This window comes from Oncorhynchus mykiss, chromosome 18 (assembly GCF_013265735.2).
Source record: "Oncorhynchus mykiss isolate Arlee chromosome 18, USDA_OmykA_1.1, whole genome shotgun sequence".
Taxonomy (NCBI): Eukaryota; Metazoa; Chordata; class Actinopteri; order Salmoniformes; family Salmonidae; genus Oncorhynchus; species Oncorhynchus mykiss.
Window position 1 is genome coordinate 53,117,124 of NC_048582.1, and position 19,330 is coordinate 53,136,453.

At 43.6% G+C, this 19,330-nt stretch overlaps 1 long non-coding RNA gene across 1 annotated transcript; it reads left to right on the plus strand.

Moving 5' to 3' along the window:
* The first annotated feature begins 4,988 nt into the window (after window positions 1-4,988).
* LOC118941187 lies at window positions 4,989-11,414 on the plus strand. Its single transcript, XR_005037510.1, has 4 exons — window positions 4,989-5,164; window positions 5,342-5,559; window positions 9,444-9,494; window positions 11,198-11,414. It is a non-coding gene; the product is annotated as an uncharacterized LOC118941187 (long non-coding RNA).
* Window positions 11,415-19,330: the final 7,916 nt, after the last annotated feature.

Consider the following 19,330-nt stretch of genomic DNA (forward strand, 5'->3'; position numbering starts at 1 on the left):
GCCAGTTCTCTGACCTCCTCCCTATAGAATGTCTCATCGTTGTCGGTGATCAGGCCTACCACCGTTGGGTGGTCAGCAAATTTAATGATGGCGTTGGAGTCGTGTTTGGCCACGCAGTCATGGGTGAACAGAGAGTACAGGAGGGGACTAAGCAGGCACCCATGAGGGGCCCGCGTGTTGAGGATCAGCGTGGCAGATGTGTTGCTCCCTGCCCTTACCACCTGGGGGCGGCCCGTCAGGAAGTTCAGGATTCTGTTGCAGAGGTACAGTTGAAGTCGGAAGTTTACATACAGCTTAGGCAAATACATTTAAACTCAGTTTTAATCCTAGTAAATTTCCCTGTTTTAGGTCAGTTAGGATCACCACTTTATTTTAATAATGTGAAATGTCAGAATAATGCACATTCCCAGTGGGTCAGAAGTTTACATACTGTCAGAAGGTGAGTGTAGCTGGTGCATGAAGTCAGGTGCAGGAGAGCAAAATGAGTGAGCAACGTACTTTACTCAAAAAATAAAGGCACAAGGTAAACAAATACACTTGACCAATAACCAACGGGAATATTATGCACGGGTGAACACAGCACCCGTCAAAAAAACAGCCATCATAAACCGAACTGAACATAGGAATAATCACGCACAACAAACATGGGGGAAACAGAGGGTTAAATACATTAACATGTAATTGGATAATGAAAATTAGTCCACGCCTGCTAGCCTACTGGCCTTACTGGGTCGACAGGAACATTAGCCTGCTGGCCTTACTGGGTCGACAGGAACATTAGCCCGAGCTATTTGGAGGGATATCACACCTGGCACAAATGATTGTCTAGTTCTGTTTTTCCTGCTGAGGGGTGCCCTATACCTGTGCCCAGAGGCGAGTAGTTCAAACTATGTTTCCATTTCCAGCGAATCACGGGGCTCTGGGCCTGGTCGGGTGTCCGTAGTATATCCCTCGCGTCCGACTCATTGAAGAAGAACTCCTCGTCCAATTTGAGGTGAGTTATCCCAGTTCTGATGTCCAGAAACTCTTTTTAGGTCATAAAAGACGGTAGAGGAACCTTACTGCTCTCACTCGGCCCAGCCCTACACACGCCCTTGGTCTTACAACCAGCCTAACACAGGTGTTCTCCAGACCCAGATGGCATTGCAGCCATACCCCCCAAGAGGCCGTGGCCGTGGTCAGCGGTCCCCCAATCCCACAAACAGGAGTGGGGGCAGAAACTGAATGGCAGGGGTCGACCGATTTACCCAACAGAACCTGACCTACTGGTCATCCCACTCCTCAGACCCATGGGTGGTGCTGACCCTCTCACAAGGGTACAGGCTGCAGTTCCGACGCCAGCTCCCACCATTTTCAGGGATCAGAATGACTTGTCACAGACCCCCAGAAAGCCTACACCCTCAACCTGGAGAAGGGCGCGATCACAAGAGTAAAAGCATCAGAACAGCAAGATGGCTTTTACTCAATCTATTGCCTGGTTCTGAAGAAAGACGGAGGCTTCCATCCAGTTCTGGATTTAAAATGGTTCAATGTTTTCCTAAAAGTTATTCTCTTTCACATGTTGCGGACAGTCAACGTTCTCCAGACCATAGCCGCAGGGGAATGGTTCACGTCCCTGGACTTAAAGGATGCTTACTTTCATGTTCCTCTGTTGCCGGAACGCATGAGTTTCCAGTGCCAGGCATACCAGTTTGAGGTATTACTCATCGGTCTCTCCCTGGCTCCTCACGTCTTCACAAGATGAGTGAGGGCAGACCTGAGCTCCCTCAATCTACAGAGGATCAAGATCCTTCCTTTCCTCTATGACTGGCTCATCTGCGCCACCTCTTGCAAGTGTGTGGCCAAGGGCACAGTACTGACACTGACCCACGTCACCGCCCTGGGTCTTACCATGAACAGCGAAAAGAGCAACTTCCCGCCAAGCCAAAAGGTAAACTTTATTGGCATGGCTCTGAACTCTCGCACTATGAGGGCATGTACAGTATAACACCTCAGCACATGGACAGCATTCTTCTTATTCTGCAACAACTCCAGTTGAATGCATTGGTGAAGGTACAAACCTTCCAACAACTGATGGGCATGCTTACTGCAGCCTCCGCAGTGACACCGTTAGGCCTGCTGTCTTTAAGGCCACTACAGGTGCGGTTCAATGACCTCCGCTTAGACCCCAAGCGGGACAGAGCACCAAAATACGGATGACAAGGGAGTGCTACTCTACTCTGCGGAGGAAGAGGAAGAGAGCCTACCTGACTACAGGGGTCCCTCTCGGATCAATTCCGGCATGGCGGGAAGTAGTGACGACCGACACTTCATTAACAGGCTTGGGAGGAAAGAGCACATCTACATGCTAGGACTTCAGACAGTTTAACTAGCCCTGAATCACTTTCTGCCGGTTCTCCAACACAAACATGTCCTGATTCAATCAGACAATACTGTACATTGACAGTGTTCCACATCAGCCATCATCAAGGGGGAACAAGGTTTGTACGGTCCCTACAAGTGGTCCAACAACTCTTGATATGGGCCCTACCACAACTGGCCTCCCTACGAGCCATTCATATCCCAGGCAAGGTGTGCGATGTGGCAGACTTCTTGTCGCGACAGAAACTGTCCCCGGGGGAATGGAGACTTCACCCACAAATGGTGAAGATGATATGGCAGCGGTTCAGAGGGCCTACTGTATGCTTTCGCTCCGACCCCCCCTGATCTTAGCATTGCTGCACTACCCTTAGTCTTCTGGAGGGAGAGCCATGGCAGCTCCCTCACAGACAGGACCTGCTCTCACAGTTGACGGCAGGATATGGCATCCCAGCCCAGACCAGACCAACTACAGCTATGGGTGTGGCCTCCGTAGAGCCCGACCCTCTACTGATCGGCTGCGATCCTGCTATTATCGAGACATTGCAGTGAGAGCTTCAGCCATATCGGCTAACCATTTACGCATTGATGGAAAATCGGCAGCGGCCCACTAACTCATATGCCAAATCTTACAAGGTGTCCACCGTCTGCATCCCCCACAGGGGGCCGTCCACGTGGCATCCTGGGATCTGCCACTAATATTGAAGGCTTTGACAAAAACCTCATTTCAAGCATACGGAGTCGAACATAAAAGTGTTATCTCTGAAAACGTCTTTCCTCTTAGCTATTTCATCAGCGAAACATGTGAGTGAGCTCCACTTTCTCTATACGAATCCTGTCTGCCTACGATGGAAGGCAGATGACCTAGGCATGACCTTATGGCCCAATCCAGCTTTTTTTGCCTAAGGTTTTATCACCCCTTCACATCAATCAAGCCATTGAGCTGGCAGCCTACTGCCCCCCCTCCTTTCCAGAATGCTGCGGAGGAGCGAGCAAATCTCCTGTGTCTGGTTCTTTCCCTCAAACGCTATATGCAAGCCTCGGAGCACTACACAAAGTCAGATCAGCTGTTTCTGTGCTTCAGTGGGAAGTCAAAAGGCCTTGCATTGTCCAAGCAGAGGCTTTCACAGTGGGTTGTGGATTTCATCACTCCGGCCTACAAGGGTGTAGGGCTCCCTGTCCCAGAAGGTGTGATATGTCACTCGACCAGAAGTGTCGCCACATCTGAACACATATGAACCGCGGGGGCACACTGAAAGGCGTCCCACTAAATGAGATACGCACAGCTGCCCTGCCCGTTCTGAAGATTTTACAAGGTCAACGTCGCATCCTGCCACACCATGGGCTCTGCCATTCTTCCAGTGGTCGTGGTGCATTAATCAGAGGTTAGTAGTGCTATTCCGCATGACCCTGTTGGTCTGAGTCATCCGTACTTTCAACCGTACTGAGGGTCTGAAAGGTATGAAGTAAAACGGAATTTAGGAATGTAAATATGGTTCTACGTTTACCTGTAAGACCGTCACTACTTTTCTGTCACTCTGAATCTTATGGGCGAGAAGATTCTCTACAACAGTGCGTGGTCTGACGTAGGGTTTTATATGAACTGTGGGGGCACGTCCTCCCACGCTGTCACGTCACCTGCGTGATTTAGTTGTTATTATTACTCGACCTGCGCGGAGTGCGAGGGATATAATCCATACTTTAAACTGTACTGACAGTCTGAAAGGTATGAAGTAGAACCATAGTTACATTCCTAACTTCCGTTTTATTTCATGTTTAATCCCCTCCAAACTCTTCTCTACTAGTTCTCACCTAGACAGTACAGCAGAGGTTAGAGGTTAGACAATGAAGTGGTTGAGGTCATGTAATGTGTTACTAAAAGGCTAAAAGTTTAGGTAAAGTCTTAGTCAAGTTTCATCTCACTGTAATTTCCTGTCTGGGGTTGTGGTCCTGTACAGAAGAGAAGGCAATGTAATACCTGTGTTCATTCTGCATCATTTGATTGACAGCACAAAGTTCCCAACCACTGATTTCTCCTCTTCCTACAGAAATAAGTCTAATTTATGCAACAGAACACACCAGAAGACTAGGACTACCTATCATATTTTGCAGTATGTTTGTATTTTGAGGCTTATCGATCTATCTTAACTATTTACATAGGTAGACCGTAGTAGACAGTTTGGTCTTGGGGTCCAGAGGTTTATTTTAAAATTGTGGTCAATATTTCCTATTGCCATTGGCAGTTCCTACAGTGTGACTTTCTCTAAAATACACTCGCTCCTTCCTCCTTAGGAGTCTAATAAAATGAATGCACTGGTGTAAGACAAATTGTGTAAACTCACTTTAGGAGATGTTTACAGATTCCAATATTTTTAAAGGGTAAAATTTGAACGATTATAAGCAGGCTTCACATATAAAGAAGACTTGAAGCCACAGGCTAGAATATTGTTGTGTGTTGTCTATCGTTTCTCAGGATTCTCTATTGCAACAGATTTATGTGGTGGCTAACTACGTTCGTAGCTTCTGCTTTGTCTGTGGTTGTGGCCCTAAAACTAATGCAACATAAACATCTCCAAGACAATAATCAGCAGTAGGCCTCAAAGCCTCGTAGTTTCCTGGTGCTGCCAACTGTCTACGGACATGTCACAGAGTGAAAGAGGAAGATGTCATTGCATAATCTCCGGTAGAAGGATACTTATATGTCTATGTGTTTTATGATATATTGACAGATCTTGTAGCTTTTGTGTTGACTCTCGTCACAGGAGATGGAGATGAAGATAACCATCCTGGTACTAATCTCTCACGGGTAAGTCTCTGTGTGTTTGTCAGATTAGTGCTTTTCCGTTGTGGGGGAAAGGTTTGCAGCTCCACTATTTGGATAGTCACCTATATACAGTATGGTCTATAGATGCTCAAACTATCAACTTCAACTCTGTTGATACGCAGCAACTTGTCTCTCTGTTTGTTTTTCTGTCATCTGTAGCTGCAGCCATCGAATGGAAAGGTTGGTCAGGGGGGCAGGTTGAGATGGGAACATGGTGTAGAGAATGCTGGTGGGAACGCAATAAAATACAGATTGCCTACTGGGCTGACAGTACCTTCAAGCTGGAACCAGGTTACAATCTGACTAGTGGGGAAAGCTGGACCACCCTGGTAATCAACAATGTCACCAAGGAAGATGCTGGGAACTACACCTGTCAGGTGCACATCATATTCGGCCCTCCTGAGGCGACCGGGAGGTCGCTCTTGACTCATCACTACTCCAGCCCTTTTGATCTTAGTGTGCACTTGTTCATTTCTCTTCAAGCATTTAAGGGACAGATCTAACCTGAATAGGGAGTTGCACAGGAGCCTGCATTTGGCCATGCCAACTTTCCTTTCATCTTAGTCCACTACAGTATTCAAACTTATATTAAATTTCCCTTGTAGGTTTTTCACTATAAGCATACTCTTTTTCCTCTAACTTTAGTTTTACTTCAATGAAAAATTAGCAGCAGACTCAGGTGTGAGAGAATGGTGCTGAAGCTCGAATTCTGGATGTAGGCTATGATAGACAGCCTGTCCTGGCTACAATTTTATTTATTTTTATCAGCCAAAAGCCAATAATTACCTGCCGCATTTTCCCATCTGAGTTGTGTTTTCATCAAATTGACTTGTTGAAGTTACAAGTCTGTGCATAAATATGTAGTGCACTTAAAAATAACTTTTGGGGTTAAATTTCCATGTTCGGAATAAAAAAAGTCCAAGTTAGATGAGTTTCCACCACATTATGTTTGGTACTTTTACCCCCCTTTTCTCCCCAATTGGTAGTTATAGTCTTGTTCCATCACTTTAACCCCCCTACAGGCTCGGGAGAGGCGAAGGTCAAGAGCCATGCGTCCTCCAAAACACAACCCTGCCAAGCTTCACTGCTTCTTGACACACTGCTCTCTTAACTCAGAAGCCAGCCGAACAAATGTGTCAGAGGGGAGGAAATACCGTCCAGCTGGCAACTCTAGGCCTATATGGTTTTGTCACAAAAATAATGCATAGAGGGGCCTCCCGGGTGGCGCAGTGGTTAAGGGCGCTGTACTGCAGCGCCAGCTGTGCCATCAGAGTCCTGGGTTCGCGCCCAGGCTCTGTAGTAACTGACCGCACAATTGGCCTAGCGTCGCCCGGGTTAGGGAGGGCTTGGTCGGTAGGGGTGTCCTTGTCTCATCGCGCACCAGCGACTCCTGTGGCGGGCTGGGCGCAGTGTACGCTAGCCAAGGTGGCCAGGTGCACGGTGTTTCCTCCGGCGCATTGGTGCGGCTGGCTTCCGGGTTGGATGTGCGCTGTGTTAAAGAAGCAGCGGCTTGGTTGGTTGTGTATCGGAGGACGCATGACTTTCAACCTTCGTCTCTCCCGAGCCCGTACGGGAGTTGTAGCGATGAGACAAGATAGTAGCTACTACACAATTGGATACTACGAAATTGGGGAGAAAAAGGGGTAAAATTCAAAAAAATAAATAAAAAAAAATATTAAAAAAATAATGCATAGCAAATGTGCCCACTGGTATTGGCAGCATGCAAATACAGTGCAGGTTTAGCATTCTACATGATGAGATAATTATTTGTCAAATGGCAGCCACCAGAATAAAACCCTCAATATTTATTGAAAGGAGCATCAAACTCATCACAGTGCACTTTCACCACCCTGTGAAGTTCATCATAATTGATTTAATCTGGAGCCTAATAAACTGCATGCTTTCCCATGATGTAGGCTACTTTACTCACATAAAAAGGTTGTATGGAAACCTGATTAATGTCAAGCCATTTTGAGGATGTGGAATTATATTTTCGATGATTGTGCGCATTCCTACGGGATAATTTTTAAGTAGCCTAATCAGATTAAAACATTGTGACAGGTTGAGTTAATGCCACATATAAAAGGTAATACATTTTAAAAGTTAAAGGATAAATATTTAAGATATATTGAAGTGTTAAGTTCTAGGTGTGCGAGGGATAGCCGCTTGGATTTTAGAGGAGGTGCGCAACCTCTTAGTGATCCCTTCGCACGCCAATCCCCAACACCCAGTGAAATAGCAGCGCGCCAAATTCAAAAACAGAAATACTCATAATAATAATTCATAAATCAGACAAATGTTATACACTGGTTTAAAGATGAACTTCTTGTTCATATTGCTGCTTTCAATACCGGAGGAAAATAATGTGGAGTGTGCTTTTCAGGTCATGCGCCTCTATCAAACAGTACACTTCACTCGACCCTCATTCTGAACAGGGCTACTTCTTCCTTTCGCAAAGGAAAAACATTAACCAATTTCTAAAGACTGTTGACATCCAGTGGAAGCGATAGGAACTGCAAGCAACTGCTTTTGAGAGTTGCAAGCAAGCAACTGCAAGCAACTGCCAATTCTAGATTCCCAATGAAAACCCATTGAAAAGAGTGACCTCCAAAAAAAAAATCCTGGATGGTTTGTCCTCGGCGTTTCGCCTGCCAAATAAGTTATGTTATACTCACAGACATCATTCATCAAACACTCTGAGAACCTTCAGAGTGTTTTCTATCCAAATCTATTAATAATATGCATATCCTAGCTTCTGGGCCTGAGTAGCAGGCAGTTTACTTTGGGCACACTTTTCATCTGGACGTGAATGGCCCTACCGGGAGCATATGTGGCCACATTGTTATAGGAGGACTTCGGAGAATGATGAGCCGGAACAGACTGCTCATTCAGTATCAGAAGTAAAAATATAGCCAGACTGGCCTGCTACTGTGCCTTTCTAGACCTTGTAAACTGTAGAGAATAGACCCACAACTGATCCAAGTCGATTTAAACATTTAATTTCACAGGGATTTTGCGCAGTTATTCAAATTACATTTTCACTGCAGCCTAGAGTAGAATTTTGTACTCACTTGAAAACAATAATGCAATTATTAATTCGTCTAGGGAGGATAATTGTATTGTCCCTAAACAAGATCATTCTGGGAGATTTTTGAGCAATGTGTCTCACGTCTGCATTGTTCTTAAATGCGCATTGTTGCACATGGCCTCTCCGCTGCCTATCAGCTATTCCTATTTGTTCTTGTCAATTCATACTGAAAATGTATGCAGCTTTGAATGTTTTTATGTGTGGTATGATTGCTAGTTAGCCTATTGCAGACCTGGACAAATGATCCACCTATCACTATTGTCACTGTGAATGGTGGATAGAGGGCAGGATAGACCATTAGACTGGTAGACTACAACACAACCCACCCCAAAGCAAAAAAATATGTTTGACAACCCTCCCCTATTTTGGACCACCCCTCCCCCCAGTATATTGCAATCTGTCCCTAAAAAGAAAATACTTTTTGTAATTCATTGGGAGGAATGTCCAAGTGCAGTCTGGGAAATTTTTGGAGAATTATCAAAGATATAGCTAATTAAATAACCTGGTAGATTACAAAAATTGGTACACTGAAATAATATGGTATATTAACTAGTGGTAAGTCATTACCTAACTACACTGAGTGTACAAAACATTAAGAACACCTTCCTACCCTTTTTCCCTCAGAACAGCCTCAATTTGTTGGGCATGGATTCTACAAGGTTTCGAAAGCGTTCCACAGGGATGCTAACCCATGTTGACTCCAATGCTTCCCACAGTTGTGTCAAGTTGTCTGGACGTCCTTTGGATGGTGGACCATTTTTGATACACACAGGAAACTGTTGCGCGTGAAATACCCAGCAGTATTGCAGTTCTTGACACAAACCGGTGCGCCTGACACCTACTACCAAACCCTGTTCAAAGGCACTTCAATATTTTGTCTAGCCCATTCACCCTCTGAATTGCACACATACACAATCTATGTCAATTGTCTCAAGGGTTAAAAATCCTTATTTTACCTGTCTCCTCCCCTTCATCCACACCGATTTAACAAATGACATACAATAAAGGAGCATAGCTTTCACCTGGTCAGTCGATGTCGTGGAAAGAGCAGGTGTTCTTAATGTTTTGTAGTATAATTTAATTGTCATGATCTTAGAATTACATATTTCTAATACCATACTGATTTTAATGTTATACACATGTTTTAGATATTTCCAATCATTTTTCTTTTAGATGCACGACTACCTGACTCAGGCAGCACAGTTCATGGTTCTCTCTTCACTGGTAAGAATCACTCTCTATTATCTTTCTCTTGTATTATCATTATGACTCAGATTATGTTGTTTATATACAGCTAAACTACATATACTGCAGGTTGCGAGATGATGCCACAGAAAACTATATTCTAAAGATTATGATAATATATGCAATACTTTATTTTTTACTATTTTCTACATTGTAGAATAATAGTGAAGACATCAAAACTATGAAATAACACATATGGAATCATGTAGTAACCAAAAAAATGTTAACCTTCCTAGCACAGCGGAACCCGATAACATTTTCCGCTGAAAAGGCAGCGCACGGAATTCCAAAATATTTTTTAGAAATATGTAACTTTCACACATTAACAAGTGCAATACAACAAATGAAAGATAAACATCTTGTTAATCTACCCATCGTGTCCGATTTCAAAAATGAAATCGATTGCTGTCTGTGATTGCTGTCTGTGTTAGGGTTTGTCCGGGGTAGGCCGTCATTGTAAATAAGAATTTGTTCTTAACTGACTTGCCTTGTTAAATAAATACAAATAATTACAGCTTTGCACACTCTTGGCATTCTCTCAACCAGCTTTATGGAATGCATTTCAATTAACAGGTGTGCCTTGTTAAAAGTTCATTTGTGGAATTTCTTTCCTTCTTAATGCGTTTGAGCCAATTAGTTGTGTTGTGACAAGGTAGGAGTGGTATACAGAAAATAGCTCTATTTGGTAAAAGACCAAGTCCATATTATAGCAAGAACAGCCCAAATAAGCAAAGAGAAACAACAGTCCATTATTACTTTAAGACGTGACGATTATTCAATTTCGGAAAGTTTCATGAAGTTCAGTCGCAAAAACCATCAAGCGCTATGAAGAAACTGGTTCTCATGAGGACCGCCACAGGAAGAGAAGACCCAAACTCTGCTGCAGTGGATGAGTTCGTTTGAGTTAACTGCCTCAGAAATTGCAGCCCAAATAAATGCTTCACAGAGTTCAAGTAACAGACACATCTCAGCATCAAAAGGAGACTGCATGAATCAAGTCTTCATTGTCAAATTACTGCAAAAAAACACAACTCAAGGACACCAATAAGAAGAAGAGACTTACTTAGGCCAAGAAATACAAGCAATGGACATTAGACCGGTGTAAATCTGTCCTTTGGTCTGATGAGTCCAAATTTAAGATTTTTGGTTCCAACCGCCGTGTCTTTGTGATCTCAGCATGTGTGGTTATCACCGTGAAGCATGGAGGAGATGGTGTGGGGGTGCTTTGCTGTGATTTATTTCGAATTCAAGGCACACTTAACCAGTATGGCTACCACAGCATTCTGCAGCGATACGCCATCCCATTTGGTTTGCGCTTAGTGGGACTATAATTTATTTTTCAACAGGACAATGACCCAACACAACTCCAGGCTGTGTAAGGGGTATTTGACCAATAAGGAGAGTGATGGAGTGCTGCATCAGATGACCTGGCCTCCACAATCACCTGACCTCAACCCAATTGAGATGGCTTGGGATGAGACCGCAAAGTGAAGGAAAAGCAGCCAACAAATGCTCAGCATATGTGGGAACTCCTTCAAGACTTTTGGAAAAGCGTTCCAGGGAAATATGGTTGAGATAATGTCAAGCTTGTGCAAAGCTATCCGCAAGGCAGAGGTTGGCTACTTTGAAGAATCTAAATCTAAAATATATTTTGTTTTGTTTAACACTTTTTTGGTTACTAGCTCCCAACCTGCACCACTACAGCCCCGTCGATGAGAATGGAGGTGTGCCGGGTTCTTCTTTTCCTGTAGACCACAATCATCTTATTTGTCCTGATCATGTTGAAGGAGAGGTTGTTGTCCTGGCACCAGGGCTCCCGAGTGACGCAGTGGTTTAAGGCACTGTATCTCAGTGCTATAGCTGTCACTACAGACACCCTGGTTCGATTCCAGGCTGTATCACAACCAGTCGTGATTGGGAGTCCCATAGGGCAGCTCACAATTGGCACGGCGTCGTCCGGGTTTGGCCGGTGTAGGCCATTATTGTAAATAATAATTTTTACTTAACTGACTTGCCTAGTTAAATAAATGTTACACACCACACGGCCAGGTCTCTGACCTCCTCCCTATAGGCTGTCTACTGTATGTTATGTCTGCTGTGCTTAAACATGTAATACTTTTTTTCTTGTCTTTTATATAATATTAATTTATCAATAAATTACTTCTCCTTTTTCCAGTTGGCTTGGTTTATGTTTGTTTTTGCATAATTTGTGGGTTAAATGTTCCAGTGTTGAATGAAATTTTACATTTACATTTTAGTCATTTAGCAGAAGCTCTTGGAGCTTTGGCACTATTTTACTCAAGTTAGGGTGTTAACCATGTCCAATCATCATCTCCATGTACATGTTTCAAAAGCCAATCATGAATAGCGAAAAATGTATTTTTCATGTTGCCTTTCATGCCTTGTTAGAGCAGCCAACTACTCCACAGAAAATGACCATGAATAAACTAGTTTTAGTCATCACTGTTATCATGCAGTTTGGGGTTGCCACTCTGCTGTTGTCGAAACGAAGAATTTATGCGGTGGTCTTCCAACATGGCCGCCAGGAGGCGTTGTACGTCAACTGCAAGCCGCCGTAGAGAATCGAAAGATGGCGGAAGCGGATGATGAAGTGGATTCTGAATACAATGGCTGTAGAATCAAGGAGAATTGGAGTATTGTCCAAAATAATGGAAAACTGAGCAAAGTAGTGTACAATGATGAGAATTACCCTTCGTATCTAGTAGGAGTAAGGTTTGTTAATGAGGAGCAGCTGAGAAGAGTACCAATCTTGAAGAAACCATATGAGTTATCCAAACTGGTGGAGAGAGTGCTGGGTAAATTGAAGGCTGTGAGGATGACGAGAGGCGGGCTTGTTTAGATTTTTTGTGCTTCTGCGGATCAGAAGGAACGTGAGTTATGTCTTAACCGATTTGCTAAGTTTGAAGTGTCGTGTGTGTCGATTCGGAACAGGGCACCCCTCAAGGGGGTTATATCTGGCTTCTCGTGGGAAGTCGATTTTGAAGAGATTAAAAATATTCCTGGAGTGATTGAAGCACGTCGGATGAATCATGTGGTGAGTGGTGAAAAATTGAAGAGTATCTGTTCTTTTGTTTTTTGATATGGAGTCTCCCTACTCAAGTGCAGTTAGGGTATATTAACTATAGAGTCAGAGCATTTATCCCAAGACCAATGCAACGTGATCATTGTAAAGCTTTTGGTCATGCATCAAGTGTTTGCAGAAGGGAGAAGTCGATGAAGCCACATCTTTCGAATGCCCCACAAGGGTGAAAAAGAATGAGGTGGCCAAAGTCAGGGTTGTACAGAGCCTTTCATATGCAGCAGCTGTGAAAAGGGTTGAGGGTTTGAATGGTGCACCAGAAGAGTCCATGGTAGTGGATAGGCCTACACTGCAGTTTGCATGGGTTGCCTTTCACCAGCAGGTTCCTGACATTTTAAAGGTTAAGAAGGTGGACTTTGGCCTTTATAGCTATGGTAATTAATGGCACTGCCAAGGTGGAGAGAAGATCCAGGAAGATAGAAATCATAGTGGATGAGGCGGAGCGGTTCCTGGGGCTGAAAGATTTCTCAGCGAAGGAGTTACATGGAATATTGGAACAAGCCGTACCACCCTCTAAGGTCCTAGAGCCATACCACCCTCTCAGGTCCTAGACCCTGAGAAGGTAGATATGGAGAATTAAAAGATGGAAGAAGTTAGAGATGTGTTTGTTTTGGCAATGTACTATTTTTATTACGGTGGATTAAGTTAGTTTCCCTATTACGTACAGATATCTTTTTAACGTTTTGGGGGTGTTTCAGCCCATCCAATTGGTGGCGACAATACACCATTTTGGGTTGTAGTCGGCCATAAAACCCACAGAAGAAGAAGAAGACACAGGGACGTGAAAGGGTATCAAGCAAGTGAAGCGTGGTTGGAAGAGTGAACTTGTTTGAAATGGAAAAGTGTTGCGGTAGCTTTTTATAAAGAAGAACATCAAGACGAACAGCTGCTTTTTAAGTGGGATGCACTGTTGAGCACTACATCCCGAGGGGTTCGTGCTGATTGTACAGAGATTGTGACAGCCGTTTAAATGGCGTCTCTTGATAAGGCGAGAACAAAATGTACAGTACCAGTCAAAAGTGTTAAACAAATATAATTGAGATTTTTCAAAGTAGCCGGAGAATGTGTTGGTACCATTCTTTATTCATGGCTGTGTTCTTAGGCAAAATTGTGAGTGAGCCCACTCCCTTGGCTGAGAAGCAACCCCACACATGTATGGTCTCAGGATGCTTCACTGTTGGCATGACACAGGACTGATGGTAGTGCTCATCTTGTCTTCTCCTGACAAGCTTTTTTTCAGATGACCCAAACAATCGGAAAGGGGATTCATCAGAGACAATGACTTTACCCCAGTTCTCAGCAGTCCAATACCTGTACCTTTTGCAGAATATCAGTCTGTCACTGATGTTTTTCCTGGAGAGAAGTGACTTCCTTTGGTCCTTCTTGACACCAGACCATCCTCCAAAAGTTTTTGCCTCACTGTGCGTGCAGATGCACTCACACCTGCCTGCTGCCTTTCCTAAGCAAGCTCTGTACTGGTGGTGCCCCGATCCCGCAGCTGAATCAACTTTAGGAGACGGTCCTGGTGCTTGCTGGACTTTTTTGGGCGCCCTGAAGCCTTCTTCACAACAATTGAACCGCTCTCCTTGAAGTTCTTGATGATCCGATAAATGGTTGATTTAGGTGCAGTCTTACTGGCAGCAATATTCTTGCCTATGAAGCCCTTTTTGTGCAAAGCAATGATGACGGCACGTGTTTCCTTGCAGGTAACCATGGGTGACAGAGGAAGAACAATTATTCCAAGCACCACCCTCCTTTTGAAGCTTCCAGTCTGTTATTCAAACTCAGTCAGCATGACAGAGTGATCTCCAGCCTTGTCCTTGTCAACACTCACACCTGTGTTAATGAGAGAATCACTGACATGATGTCAGCTGGTCCTTTTGTGGCAGGGCTGAAATGAAGTGGAAATGTTTTTGGGGGATTCAGTTTATTTGCATGGCAAAGAGGGACTTTGCAATTAATTGCAATTCATCTGATCACTCTTCATAACATTCTAGAGTATATGCAAATTGCCATCATACAAACTGAGGCAGCAGACTTTGTGAAAATTTATATTTGTGTCATTCTCAAAACTTTTGGCCGCCACGACTGTACAGCTCTAGCTACTAGCATTCGTTTTCATAGGTAAGATAAGTGTCAAAATTGGTGAGATCTAAAATATTATGCAATCTGCTTATGTTACCAAGGTTAAGTTATTGCCCATTTTAGCTATGTAAACAGCTTACAGTACGGTCACGCATATCATTTGGTAACGTTACAGTAGCATAGCATTCACTTTCAAATAGGGGGAGCTATTAGTTGGTATCATTTGATTTTCTTTAGACTTTTTAGATGGTAGCTATATTATGCCAGCTAAGTTAGATAATGCTTTGATATCCATGGGATAAACTTTGTTATAAACATGTCTAGCCATAGCTCACATTACCTATATGCCGATGTATTTGTTTATTAATTAAAATTAGTCCGTCCATCATATAGCTTAGCTGATAAAGCCTAAATTGACTAATTTGCCATAATGCTTGATTAGCTTACTTGCATGAACACTGACAAATTTTCCAATCACGCTATGTATTCTTGAAGGCTGACTGTATTAGCCTGGTTTACATGAGGTTTGCTATGTATTGCAAATGTTTCTTGTGGTAGTGTGAAACATACATCTTGTTTGCTTCAGATGTTTAAAGGTCCCATAAGGCCCATAAAGCAGTGGATGTCCTGCTTTTGGACATTTGCCACCACAGAGGTTTGACCTGCCAATACAGGCAACAGGCAAGCTGTGGTACAGTAGGACCTTTTTCAGAATGTATGTATTATGATAAGATAATGGCAAAACATGCATAGGTCTATGACATTTGAACTGTGGTCATCTAGAAAACATACTGTACTAGAAATACATGTCATTAAATGTAGTCCTTTACTACTAATGAACAGCAACTTTATTATAATATTTGGCCATAAAATTGTCATGGCATATTGTAACAAAGAGACTATACAGTGTCAAAGTCCAAACCTTTGATCTTGTCAACCAATCACAACAGGTTAAGGAATGTTCCAGAGAGAGCGAGACTCCCGGTTTTGGGTGTGGGAGGTGAGCTGCTTGAGAGTGCTGTGAGATGTTGAAGTCACCAGCAGGGTACTTCCTAACACAGGCTTCCTTATGTATTGTTACAGATAGATAAAAAACAATGCAGGTCCGTGGCCAACTCTGCTCGGAGGGCTTCAGAGATGTGCCTGTGCATTTCACCCCCAGGAGGTACATTAGTACATCTTATAAGCTAAAACAACAATGTATTCTCTTTCCTGATTTACTGAAATTTGATACCAGTGTAAACATCTCCAATCCAAAATGAAATCTAGAATCGGCTTCCTATTTCACAACAAAGCATCCTTCACTCATGCTGCTAAACATGCCCTCGTAAAACTGACCATCCTACCGATCCTCGACTTCGGCGATGTCATTTACAAAATAGCCTCAAAATAGCCTCCAACACTCTACTCAACAAATTGGATGCAGTCTATCACAGTGCCATCCGTTTTGTCACCAAAGCCCCATATGGGGCGGCAGGGTAGCCTAGTGGTCAGAGAGTTGGACTAGTAACCGGAAGGTTGCAAGTTCAAACCCCTGAGCTGACAAGGTACAAATCTGTCGTTCTGCCCCTGAACAGGCAGTTCCTAGGCCGTCATTGAAAATAAGAATTTGTTCTTAACTGACTAGTTAAATAAAGGTAAAATAAATTTTTTAAATATATATATATACCACTGCGACCTGTACGCTCTCATTGGTTGGCCCTCGCTTCATACTCATCTCAAAACCCACTGGCTCTACAAGTCTCTGCTAGGTAAAGCCCCGCTCACTGGTCACCATAGCAGCACCCACCCATAGCACGCACTCTAGCAGGTATATTTCACTGGTCACCCCCGAAGCCAATTCCTCCCTTGGCCGCCTTTTCTTCCAGTTCTCTGCTGCCAATGACTGGAACGAATTGCAAAAATCACTGAAGATGGAGACTCATATCTCCCTCTCTAACTTTAAGCACCAGCTGTCAGAGCAGCTCACAGATCACTGCACCTGTACATAGCCCATCTGTAAATAGCCCATCCAACTACCTCATCCCCATACTGTATTTATTTATTTATCTTGCTCCTTTTGTCGTGGAATAATCAGAATTTGTTGGTAACATATGTAAGATGTTTTATATTCATCATATGTTTGTAAGTTACTTCTCATCAAGAATGTTATTTTTGTATAATACTGTGGCGAGGTTGCAGTTATCTGTTCTATGTCAAGACTAAGTTGCATGGGCCGCAGAGAGGGGAGAGGTCAAAGTGTCATCATGTGTAAACATATATTTTGCTCCACTGTGTCTGTGCCAGTTACTCCCTACTTTTCCCATCGGGGAAAGGAGGATGGCAGTGTCTGGAATCATTCTATCCTCTCCGTGAGCTTGATTGGTTGTATTTAGAGTTGGTTGTATCTAAATGACAATTTGATATATGCCTGTTGATATGGAGGGTTGGTTTATGGTTCTGGGGTTTGAGTAAGGAGACAATGCTGAATGATGAATTATGCCGATGCTGTCTTATCCTGTGTGTGTCTTTGCTATAAAGGACCTCATTTGAAATGTGGAAGGGGCTCTCAGAGAATTCATTGAGAGACACTAAATTTATCTGAGAGTCACAGGATTGTGATAGAGCTGATATAATTAAAGATGGACTTTGATAACTAACTCTGACTTGTGTGTGGTTTGCGCTCATGATTTGGTAAATAGAGGAAATTTCCACGACATTTGGCGACGAGGATGGGATGTGAATCGTCACTCGGTGGCCGTTCCTACGATCTAGGTAAATAAATCGTGCACGAGGGATCCCCTAAACTTGGGATCTCAGGGAGAACCACACTTCGGGAACGAAGCAGATGGACCAACCTTTGATCTAAGAGGAAGCCGAGTGGATACCACATCTCGAACTGAGTTTTTTTTTAAAGAAAAAGGTGAGCGAACCACACACAGATTTGAAGTCGAGTTTTTTAATTATGCCTGTTACGTATACTCTGAGCGTGAATTCCTTTGTAAGGAAGGCACCTTGGCGGAGTAAGCAGGGCCGAGTCAGAGGAGAGTAATCTGGGGGTTTTGTGGACTCAAAAGATACTCTGCACTGTCCGGTTGCCAGTGACCAAGAGCCCTCCTGACACTGAATTGATCACAGTGGGGAGAGTGAGGTCTGTCGGGGGTGATGGGCCAGGGGGTCTGTGTGTTCTAAGTGAAACACGGCACTTGGTGAAGCCTTATTGGAAGAAGGACCTCATTCTGTGCGTCTGTGTGATTTGTCTAAGTGACCCTCAGATGTGGTGAATTCCAATTATTTTAAATGTGCTAGCCAGGTATGCCCTGGGTTACTCTGTGTGAGTATTTTGTTATGGGATCACTAGGTAATAGTTGTCGGACCGTTCTGTGTGAGCGGGGTAGGGTTGACTCTGTGTGGGCAAACCTTTTTTAGACGTCTGTGTGGACGTCTGACCAGTTCTATGTGAACATCTGACCAATCCTGTGTGGATGATCCTGAAAGTTCTGTGTGAGTACCTAAGATTTTTTAAGTTTTATGTGGATTCGGTGAATTATTTTAAATTATGATGAATTGTATGCGTGTATAATCAATTAGTAGAAAGTTGATAAAGTAATGCTGAGAATCATTAGATACCCATTCGTAGACGTACCAAAACCAAAACCAAATGCATGCTTTTCAACCGTTCGCTGCCAAAACCCGCACGCCTGACCAGCATCACCACCCTGGATGGTTCCGACCTTGAATATGTGGACATCTATAAGTACCTAGGTGTCTGGCTAGACTGCAAACTCTCCTTCCAGACTCATATCAAACATCTCCAATCGAAAATCAAATCAAGAATCGGTTTTCTATTCCGCAACAAAGCCTCCTTCACTCACGCCGCCAAACTTACCCTAGTAAAACTGACTATCCTACCGATCCTCGAACTCGGCGATGTCATCTACAAAATTGCTTCCAACACTCTACTCAGCAAACTGGATGCAGTTTATCACAGTGCCATCCGTTTTGTCACTAAAGCACCTTATACCACCCACCACTGCAACTTGTATGCTCTAGTCGGCTGGCCCTCGCTACATATTCGTCGCCAGACCCACTGGCTCCAGGTCATCTACAATTCCATGCTAGGTAAAGCTCCGCCTTTTCTCAGTTCACTGGTCACGATGGCAACACCCACCCGTAGCACGTGCTCCAGCAGGTGTATCTCACTGATCATCCCTAAAGCCAACACCTCATTCGGCCGCCTTTCCTTCCAGTTCTCTGCTGCCTGTGACTGGAACGAATTGCAAAAATCGCTGAAGTTGGAGACTTTTATCTCCCTCACCAACTTCAAACATCTGCTATCTGAGCAGTTAACCGATCGCTGCAGCTGTACATAGTCTATCGGTAAATAGCCCACCCATTTTTACCTACCTCATCCCCATACTGTTTTTATTTATTTACTTTTCTGCTCTTTTGCACACCAATATCTCTACCCGTACATGACCATCTGATCATTTATCACTCCAGTGTTATTAACCTGCAAAATTGTAATTATTCGCCTACCTCCTCATGCCTTTTGTACACAATGTATATAGACTCCCCTTTTTTTCTACTGTGTTATTGACTTGTTAATTGTTTACTTACTCCATGTGTAACTCTGTGTTGTCTGTTCACA